This window comes from Sapajus apella, unplaced genomic scaffold (assembly GCF_009761245.1).
Source record: "Sapajus apella isolate SASKATOON/1434 unplaced genomic scaffold, GSC_monkey_1.0 scaffold3, whole genome shotgun sequence".
NCBI classification, from domain to species: Eukaryota; Metazoa; Chordata; class Mammalia; order Primates; family Cebidae; genus Sapajus; species Sapajus apella.
This window is the reverse complement of record NW_022436943.1, coordinates 35,007,349-35,019,513: the sequence shown is the minus strand read 5'-3', so window position 1 is coordinate 35,019,513 and position 12,165 is coordinate 35,007,349.

The window sequence follows — 12,165 nt, the reverse complement described above, 5'->3', positions numbered from 1 at the left end:
ATATACATATATGTGTGTGTATATATATATATATATATATATATATAAATTGATGCATTTTAGCAACATTTCTAAACGATTTCTAACTCCCTGAAAATTCTGCATACTACAAGCAAAATTTGTGGTTGTGGCTGTCACAATCCAAATCAGGCCTCCTAGAATTGCTATGGAAACCTCACTTAGGACATTGAAACATTTTAAGATTTCACAAGTAGATGAATCCTCCTATTTTTTATTCTCTAGAAAATCTGTTCAAAAGTTTTTACAAGAGATGCTATATTTTTTCATTTATAATTTTATTTTACTTATTGATACTGCAAAGGCTTATCTACTATGGGAATTCAAGTGAGATTGTGAGGTGAATAATAATTCCTCCCTCCATCCCTAGCTGGCATCAAGCAATGGCAGCACCAGAAATCAAATTTAGGGAGTTGGATGTAATCTATCATTTTTTTCATGTTCTGAGATTAATATCACTATGGCTCTGCATTATTACCTTGTTCATTCTTAAGGATCAAAGGACTCTGAGTACTGGACAGCTGGCTTTCCAGGAATGGCTATAATAACATGGTCTGTCCCCTTGCTTTCAAAGTTCTGCTTACAAAGTCATTCTCTCTTTTTGTTTTTTTATACTTACCCCATAAATGATAAAATATGCAATATTCCTGTAGTGTAGTCTTCATTTGAGAACTTCTTACCACTGTGGTTTTAACTGCACGTGGACCCTAGTATGACGTTCTGAAGAGATTGAGAAAGAGTGAAGGACTCCTCAACTTGTCATCAACTCCATGAGTTGGTACCTTGTGATCTCTACTGGTAGTCCACAGAGACCTTGTACAGATATCTAAATTTCATTTTATCTTTTCTGTAGTCATTACTCTTAGCTATGCTTTCTAAGGGACATTTGAATGATATTGTATTGAATTACTATTTCTAGAAGGTCCATAGTTAATTTATTCAATACATTTTCCTTTACAATTTTGCCTAAATCAATAAAAACTGATTTTACTTTGAATAATAAAACCTAGACAAATGGGACCTAATCAAACTCCACAACTTCTGCACAGCAAAAGAAATAGTCATTAGAGTGACTCGGCAACCAATAGAATGGGAAAAAATTTTTGCAGTTTACCCATCTGACAAAGGGCTGATATCCAGAATTTACAAAGAACTAAAACAGATCTACAAGAAAAAAACTAACAAGCCCATTCAAAAGTGGGCAAAGGATATGAACAGATACTTTACAAAAGAAGACATACATGAGGCCAACAAACATATGAAAAAATGCTCATCATCACTGGTCATCAGAGAAATGCAAATCAAAGCAACATTGAGATACCATCTCACGCCAGTTAGAGTGGCGATCATTAAAAAATCTGGAGACAACAGATGCTGGAGAGGATGTGGAGAAATAGGAACACTTTTACACTGTTGGTGGGAGTGTAAATTAGTTCAGCCATTGTGGAAGACAGTGTGACGATTCCTCAAGGATCTAGAAATAGAAATTCCATTTGACCCACCAATCCCATTACTGGGTATATATCCAAAGGATTATAAATCGTTCTACTATAAGGACACGTGCACACGAATGTTCATTGCAGCACTGTTTACAATAGCAAAGACCTGGAACCAACCCAAATGCCCATCTATGATAGACTGGACAGGGAAAATGTGGCATATATACACCATGGAATATTATGCAGCCATCAAAAATGATGAGTTTGTGTCCTTTGTAGGGACATGGATGAACCTGGAAACCATCATTCTCAGCAAACTGATGGAAGAGCAGAAGATCAAACGCTGCATGTTCTTACTCATAGGCGGGTGTTGAACAATGAGAACACACGGACACAGGGAGGGGAGCACTACACACTGGGGTCAGTTGGGGGGAAATAGGGGAGGGAGGGTGGGGGGTGGGGAGCTGGGGAGAGATAGCAAAGGGAGAGATGCCAGATGTAGGTGATGGGGAGGAAGGCAGCAAATCACACTGCCACGTGTGTACCTATGCAACAATCTTGCATGTTCTTCACGTGTACCCCAAAACATAAAATGCAATAAAATAAATAAATAGGAAAAAATAAATAAATAAATAAATAAAACCTCATATTTTAAATACATGTAAATAGTGCCAGAAATTTATTTGCTTCTCATTCTTTGGAGCACAGGATATTAAAATTTAAAGGGCAATGCATGCTTTTGTAGTTAAGTAAGCCTGATGATATTTGCTTGCACACTCCTATACACTTTTAAAAAATACATTTTCAGGAAATTCTGAAACAGAGAAAATATGATTTATTTGGAATCTTGTCACTTACATGGTATTAATAAAATTATCATTTATTATTTGCTTACTATAATCCATGCACTTCTAGACTCCTTACATGTTACTGAACTTGCATTTCAAGTAGCCTATGTAGTAAATAGAATTTTTCACTATATTGTCAATATTCTAGAAAAGAAAACTAAACCAGGGTTTTATAATTAGGTAACAAACTACAGTCCTTTTTTAAAAGAGCTATCATCGGAATTTAGTCCACCCCCCAGTAAAATGTTCTGATGATATTTTGCATAGAAATTGTATTCCTATCAGAAAATTAGTGCCTTATTAGTGTTCGCTTTTGAAAAAGACAATGTATGCATCAAAAAAAGATTCTAGATTTATGGAACTCACCTGAATATGGGTATTAGGAGTTTCCTTTTCCATTAAAGAGACAAAAACTATATTACTAATTAAAACTTATATGTATTTACATATGTGTATATAAATATGTGTATGTGTCTAGATATGAGTGAGCTTAGTTATATGTTAATTATGACAGTGAATGGAGTGTGGTTATGAAAGGAGCAATGGAAATGCAAATTGAAATAAAAATTATTTTTTGTTTGTTGTTTACAATTTATAGTGATGTTTATGCTGTTCTTACATTGCTATAAAGAAATATTTGAGACTGGATAATCTGTTTTAAAAAGAGATTTAATTGGCTCATGTTCTGCAGGCTGTGCAGGAAGTATAAGATAAGCATGTGCTTCTGTGGAGGCCTCAGGAAGCTTACAATCATAGTGGAACGTAAAGTGGGAGCAGGTATCTCACGTGGTAGGAACAGAGGCAAGAGAGTGAGGTGTCACACACTTTTAAACAGCCAGGTTTCATGAAAAGTTACTCAATATCACGAGGTCACCATTAAGGGTATGATACTAAACCATTTATGAGATATCCACCACAATTCAATAGTCTCCCATGAGGCTCCACCTCTAATACTGGAGATTTAAGTTCAACATGAGATTTAGGTGGGGACACATATCCAAACTATATCAGGCTATATTGAAAATTTAATAAAGAATGACATAATAAATAATGGAAACTAAAGGATAAAAATCTACCGAAGGTAATCAGTGGGGTTAAATTTCTAGAATCAAAAGTATATATTTTCTAAGTAATAAGAGGAAGAGCAAATAGAAGAACTTTCCTAAATTTCAGTTAGGAAACATATATTGGCTTCTATGCTAGATATAAATGTATTGTTTGTCTAGAAGCCATTGTAAAAAAAAAAATCTGCTTTTGAAAGGGAGTCAAATTTGTTGGTTGTTTTCATTACCTAGAAGAGGGGAGAATAGAGGTGTGTTGCAATGTAGTAAAATTGCATTACAAATTAGATTATTGTGAAATTTCATCTGTATGTGCCATTGAGGATTTTCTAGAATACTGTTTGCAAACATCAATTACATTTTCATATTTTATTTATTTTTATTATTTTATTCCTCTAGCAACATTTCCATAAGGATCAATGTGAATTACTACATTTTATATTCAGATGGTATGAGCACTTTTTAAATTCACCATTTCATAATCCATAAGCTACACAACAGGGTATTATATTTGACTGTAACCCCTTATTCTGCAGCAGATAGAACTAGATATGAATATTCTTGTGATAATCTTGTGTAACATTAACATTCTGTTTTTAGAATGTTGTGTTACTGTTTTTGCCATATTGATAATATTATTTTCTTTGGATATTAGTAGAAGACCCAAATATATGCATTTTATAATACCAGCTAACACTAACTGCATGTTTTACAGATGGTATCTAAGTCTGTGTAGCTAACAGATATGTGCACCTTTCATTAATTTAACTCTTCATTTGACATTTACATTCATGATGTATGTATTAAAAATGTAAGATATCTATATATACACCTAGATCTATACATAGACACCTCTATGTATGTGTATATGTATCTAGTTCTATATATCTATATATGATACACACATAAATATCATATACCTATATTTATCTCTCTGTATAGATATATTGCCATATAATATATAGAGATAAATATATATAGCTATATATCATATATAGATCCATATATATGATATGATATCTCTATATATGATCTATATCTATCTATATATGATCTATAGATATCATATACCTATATTTAACTCTCTGTATACATATATCTCGGTATGATATATAGACATATATATAGCTATATATAGATATCCTATATCTATATAATTATATGATTCCATATATCTATAAACATATATAAGTCATAACCCTACACACAGGTATCTTGATATCTATATATCAAGAATATATAGAGATATAATAACCCTGTATAAAAATATATCTCTGTATAGATATTCTTGATATATAGATATCTTGATTTTTATTTTTATTTATGAAGATATCTATACATAGATATACCTCTATATAGGGTTATAAATTGCTTTTTTGGATGCCTCCTATGAAATATCTGTTACATAAGTTTAATGTCATTTCTTTGTTGTAAATTTTAACAGTGATAAAATTGGTATTTTAAATTCTGAAACTTGCTGAAGGGTTTTTTTGGCTTTAATTGCTGTCCAGCTGGATAGTCACATAGCAATATTTTAAACCTTAGTTTTACCTATGTCTAAGGTTATGAAATCAATCTAAAAATTCTCTTTGAATATTAATAAGAATTTTAAATCAAATCATAAAATATTTAAGTTCTTTAATATTTATAAGAACCTGATGATAATTTAGAATAAATGATTTGAAATGATGGAAATGAAACAGAATTGAGCCAGGAATATAAAATAGATATGCAAACATGACTTGAATTTTTCAAAGACGTTTCAATGGAAATGAAAATAATATGTGTTATAAACCGAGTATATGTAATAGAACCACTTTTACAATTATATATTTATTTCCAGGTTATTACTTGGGAAAAAGCGATTTGTAAAGAAAAACAGAAAAAAAACCAAAAAACAAATAACAACAACAACCAACACACATACCAAAAAGGAAAACTCTGCATGCAATCTCCCTAAAACTGGGGACCTCATTGCTAATTCTTTTTTTTTTTTGCATCATAGAGTCTAACAGAGTTGTTTGAGCCCTTCCTAATGTCTCCATCTCAATGACTTCCTTTAGAGTTATTTAATTCATAAAACAAACCTGACATATGTATTTTACCTAAAGTGTCATATGGTAATTTTTACATGTTCCCAAATAAAATGATAAAATTATTAATGTTTACTAAAATGAAACTTAAAGTCATGAGAAATTGCCTCTGATTAAAAGTATGGGAATGGAGAAACATGGTTGTATGAGTAAATGTATAAACATATGCCAGATGTACACAATTAAATATCTTCCTATAGATATACAGATGCTAAAATATAATAATACATGCCATAAAAATAAGTCAATTCACTGAGTATTATACACCAAAAAAAATTGTATCTTAAATATCACATACACATGTTATACAAATACATAAATACACACACACACACACACACACACACACAGGCATAAATATGGGGGTTAGTTTTTAATGTGACTGTACAGAAATATATATAAGGATTGAGTAAGATTATTAAATTAAGGTCAGCGAGGGCAGAACATTAGCTTTTGAGTCTCATTTAAGACAATGTATTTCACTTAATAATACAAAGGCAATCAAAACTAAAATAGAACCATAAGAAGAGTGACCTATGTCAAGAAATATATAATCTTCAGCCAGAAAGTGTGTGAAAAATCTTGGCATAATTATTTCAAAAATACCAGACTGATATCCTGATTAAATCTCTTTAATCCAAGTGTATATATTAAATATTATCAGTTTTTTCTTTCAAAAGGAAACTGCTTTGTTCAAACACACACGTGCATGTTGACATATGTGAAGAGGGACACAGTATAACTAGAATCTAGAATCACTGAAGCCAGCAAACCTTTGAAAGAAAAAATTGAACGCCATGAACCTGGAACATTTCATAACATATAAGTGCATTACATTACACTCATTCTAACCATTCCAAGTTAAATATATCAGTAAAAACACAGTATTATACTATTTATAGATGTTTCAAAAACATGTTCAATTCAAACAGTGCATTGATAAGGAGAACTAATGTATGTGATAAAATGATAAGGAGAGCAAAATTGGGAAAATTACCAAATTGATAGCGATAAATCTCAAATGCCAACATCCAGTCCTTTCACATATTAATTAGAAATATATTTTGTATTTCGTAGATCTCAAACAGACACTATATAGAATAAAAGAGAACAAATATCAAAACACACACACACACAAAAATGGCCAGGAAAATGTTGACAGCATATCTGTGTTTGGTGCTGTGATTAAAAACCATGCTAAGCCTAAGTATTTTTATCAATACAAATAGAAGCATACAAAGGACATAGAGAAAAATATCAGGGCAAAACATTTTTATTATTTTATTATTTTCATTATTAAAATGAAATGTAAATACAATGAAATGAACAGGTCTGAATGTATAATTAATGTATTTGTACCATGTATTATATAAGAAATGGTGTAACCAAAACTTGTATAAGAATACAATAAATTTTCATTACCCCAGCAAGTTTATTTCTGTGCCATTACATTAAAACCAACCTCCATAAAAACTGCTGTTCTGATGTCTATCACTATCACTTAGATTTTCCTTCTCTTGAATTTCATATAAAGAGATTCACAGAATATATAATTTTTATTTTGTCAAGCTAAACATTGTGTTTTTGAGATTTAGACATGCCATTGCATGAATCAATAGGTCATTTATTTTTACTGTTGCTTAGTATACCATTTCGTGAATATATCAAAATTTTTCATTTACTCTCCAGTTAATGGAAATTTAGATTGTTTATTATTTTAGGCTACAATGAATAGGGATGTACATTTATCTTCATGTGAACATGTTATCATCTCGAGTAAATATTCATTTCTTGAGTGAAATTACCAACTCTCTAATTAAGCATGTTCTAATTTTATATGAAACTATTAAAGAATTTTCCAATTTGACTCTATCATTTTTATTCCCACTAAAAATTAAAGAAGACTGTGAAATAGAATAGCAAAATTGCATCACTTATACTGAAATTTGGGGAAGATATTTCTGAGGAGGAAATGAAAGGTAAAAAATGACTAGTTAAATGAAGAGACACATACATAATGTGCATATTATACCAAGATAATAAGGTAGAAAATGACTTGGTATGTTTGAAGAACTAAATCAGGGGAAAATGAACTGAGCATGAATTACAATAATTATGGTTGAAAGATCTGATAGACTCTTTCGTATGCACAATAGAGATGTGTTGCAATGGGTCAACTAGGAGTAATGCGAAAATAATATGAGCAAAAAAGATCTTCCCCGGTGGTGTATAGATAATAGCATCAGTGTAAGCATCAGTGTAGCCACTGGTTAGTAAACATTAGGCAAACCACTAAGAAAACAAATATGAAAGAGCAGACAAGAAATGGCATATGGGAAAAATGTAGTTGAGAAAGAAATGATAGAATTTCACATCTTATATATCATTATAAATAGAGCTATGAGCATTTGGATTTCTTTCTACAAGTTATTTTTCTCATGTTCTTTGACTCTTGATCTTTTTAAATTTTCATATTAAGGATTTAAGTTTGTCTTCAAAAATTTATGATAAAATCTGGTCTGTTAGCCAAAATCCTTAAAAATAATTATTCAAATGATTAAATAAATTAATGTTCATGTAAAATATTCTGTAATGAAACCCAGTTTTTTTGTTGGTTCATGTGACTTAGGTAAATCTTTGATAAATTAACTGCTTTTAAAATTATTGAGAAAATTTAAAACATCTTCAAAAAATTTATATTAAATTTTATTTTGACAACCACATACTGACTTTACACAGAAAGTTCTTCTTCTATTTCCTTTTTTGGATTCGTAGCTACATTGTCTGCTTGAAAATTTGTCTACTAACTAGAGATACCTTTTTAAATATTAATCCCCCACCCACACCAACTATCTCCTTCTGCTGCTGTTTTTTCTCACATAGCTGCGATCTTGACTTGCTCGGTGCTATTTACAGTTTAACTATTAATAACTCGAGATGGTAAACATTTCAATATTTTACCCTATTATCATATAAGAAAATCCTTGCTGCACCACAAAATACTTAATTCAGTGTCGTCTTTCTTATTGAATCATCAGGCATACAGGAAGTCTGAATACAGTAAGCCTGGACGTGGCTTACCTGGTGCTACATTTAATTTAGAGGAACTATAGGTCACTGAAATTGCCTCATGGTGAAAAGTCTTCTGATTTCCAACCCATCTAAAATCAACTTTACAACTCAGAATGGAAGAAATCAATGCTTGTCTCCTATATTTTTCAGCTATATCATATTACTTGAAGTGATTGTCCCTGAATTAATTTGTTAGGCTACATAAGCTAACTGGGAGCTGTGAGCCTCCACATATGGCTTCTCTGAAGTAACCAGGTGAGTAAAAATTGGTCTCCAAGTCTTTTCTCTGAGGAAAATGTCAACACAGTGGCTGCATTCCTCCTACGACTTGCTACAATTCTGTACTATCTTAATCATTTTTAAAGATAAAAACATGTTAAAAACTAATTTTTCCAACATGGTATCTATTAGGAAGAAGTTGTTCTGTATGGTTTCATACTATTGATTGATTTTCTCAAGTAGCGCCTGCAACTTTATATTCTGACTGTTATCACTGGTCATTTTGATGGGCTCAGGCAGGTTAAGTTGTTTATCATTGTTTAGCTAATGTGAAAACACATAAGTCTTAATATCAAAACTTCTCATAAGCAAGATGTTACCTCACATTTGTTTACCTTGCTTTTGTAATGTTCTATGTATGAGTGTGAAAATATTTTAATTTTGTCAGTGTGTTAAAAGTAGCATTGTTTTCTTATCCTTGTTTCTGGTACAAGTGACACTGAATAAAGCAATTAAGAGCTCATATAAACAGTTCTTAAAATAAAATCGTTATCAAAAAATTAAAAAAAAATAAAACCAACTTACTTTCCTCAGAGTGAATACACAGTATTAGAAAATCACATTTGCACATTGGGTCTTGGAAAGCACAGACCTGTTACTTTAATTTTGATTATATTGACAATTATTCTGCCTCAGCTCTGTTATTCCTGGCAAATAATAAATATTTTACTAACTGAGAGACAGAGAGAACATTTCTGATCCAAACTGGCCTTGGAGGTCACAACAGAAACTGGGCTGGGCCCAAGATGGAATTGGATCTAGTAATTAACTGGCTTGGATCCAGTTAGAGGCCTCTTACAGCTCACTGGGTAAGAGAGAAACTGGTTGTAAATGGTAATATTGCAAGGGTTGTAAAATTTGTCTTTTGGAATTTTTCAGGGATTTTTGTGTTCTATTCCTCTGTTTCGTTTTCCTGCATGCTTACATAGAAAAAAAAAGTAATTGGCTAAGTTAATAAAGGAAACCTCAGTATAAAGTAAATATCTCAGGTAAAAATGGGATTATTAATTTTTGAAAAGCTGAGTTCCTTCTGTCTTATCCATTAGACCCAAGGAGCAGCAAAGTCTTACAGAAATAGTGAAGTCATACTCAAGATAACTTACAGTGGAATGTTTCAAATGAACTGCAAGGCACTGAAGTGGATTAAAAAAACAAAAAAATGAGGGCTCCCAAATTAATCTATGGATGCCTACTGATATGCAGAAGCATCCAAAAATTTTTAATTTTTTATTTAAAGACTTTACAAAATGCAAATAATAAGCTTAAATAACTAACCTATTAAATATTAAATTTGCTAACCTTTTACCTTAGTTACCATCCGGATCCAAAGGAAGTAGACTGCAGCATCAATGAGCTGACTTCAAATAAGTAATGGGGTACATTTTACTTGAGTAAAGGATGGGATTGGATTAGGAGTCTTCTCCTCAGTAAAGTCCCTCTTGGTTAAAAATGGATTAACAATGCTAGGGCCCACTGGGGTCATGTTTGAGACTTGCCAACTTGCCATTTTGATATTGGGTGGTTAGCAGAGTGGACAATGTTTATGTTTTGTCACAATGTATTTTGCCCTGGCCAATATGGAAAAATGTTACTTTGGTTACCACATGTAACCCTTTGGGCAGCATCTTTCAAAAATGAAGGGATTTTGCCTGCAGTCCCTTGATTTTCCTTTGTGGTGTAACTTGGCCCCTGGTGCTATAGTGTGGGCAGCAGTGTTGCTAGGGCCACTCAGGGAAGGGGAACCCAGAAACTTGATATGCCAGAAAAAGGGTAAGAATTTCTTACCTGTCAGACTTTTGGCCTCTCTCTCTCTCTTATGCAAACTGGTTGAACAAATGGTAAAAATTACTGTTCTCTCCTCTGTAAAGTTTTGATTAATGTGAAAAGAAATTCTGAGGCTAATCTTAAACTGTAATAAATCTGGTGTATTATGTGCTATGAATCTGTCTATGTCATTCTGTCATGAAGAGGGGTATTTTAGGATAGAACGCAGGCTTAGGACCCCATAAGATGGTTGCTCAAGATGGCCCAGCAAGCTGGTCAGTAACAAAATTTGCTGCAGTTTGCTGAACAAACAAACAAAAATGTGATGAGGTCTCCATCTTGTTTAATGACCTTGTGAGCTTGACTTTGTAACCATGTGATGGTACTTTCTCTTGGTCTGTGCCTTCCAGGGAACAGGAATTTTGGGGCCCATGTCATAGTTAGCTCTAAAAATTATATTAAGTAGTTGAAAGCCTTTGCAGGCTCAAATTAATTACTCTAGACTCCTTCTGGAAAGGACAATTAAGAATGCTTATTGCTGTAGCTCATTAGCTAAGGTTCTGCACTTCCACAGTGGTGGTCTGGGCTCAATTTCTGGCTTAGGGAATGAGTCCCTTCTGGTTTAATATCTGCATGATATTTACCATTTGTTGATTCTCTTGACTTTTACCATTTGTTGATTCTCTTCCCCTCCACCAATCATCTTGAATTTTCCTTTCTCTGAGCACCTTGGGGGTTGTATTTGGTAAAGTTCAAAAGCTAGAAATATTGATAGTTTGGCATGACTAATTTCAGGTAATAAACATTTGAAAGGAATTTTAAAAGGTTAGCAAGGCAGGCCAACATTCAAATTCAGGAAATACAGAGAACACAGCAAAGGTACTCCTAAAGAAGAGAAACCCCGAGGCACATAATCATCAGATTCACCAGATTAGAAATGAAGGAAAAAATGCTTACAGAAGCCAGAAAGAAAGGTTGGGTTACCCACAAAGGGAAGCCCATTAGACTCACATTGGATGTCTTGGCAGAAACCCTATAGGCCAGAAGAGAGTGGAGGCCAATATTCAACATTCTTAAAGAAAAGAATTTTCAACCCAGAATTTTATATGCAGCCAAACTAAGCTTCAAAAGTGAACGATAAATAAAATCCTTTACAGACAAGCAACTGCTGAGAGATTTCATCACCACCAGGATTGCCTTACAAGAGTTCCTGAAGGAAGCACTAAATATGGAAAGGAACAACCAGTATCAGCCACTGCAAAAAACGTACCAAATGGTAAAGACCATCGACACTATGAAGAAACTGCATCAGCTAATGGGCAAAACAACCAGCTAACATCAAAATGGAATGATCAAATTCACACATAACAATATTAACCTTAAATATAAATGGGCTAAATGCTCCAGTCAAAAGACACAGGCTGGCAAATTGGATAAAGAGTGAAACTCATCAGTGTGCTGTATTTAGAAGACCTATTTCAAATGCAAAGACACACATAGGTTCAAAATAAAGGGATGGAGGAATATTTACCAAGAAAATGGAGAGAGAGAGAGAGAGAGAGAGAGAGAGAGAGAGAGAGAGAGAGAGAGA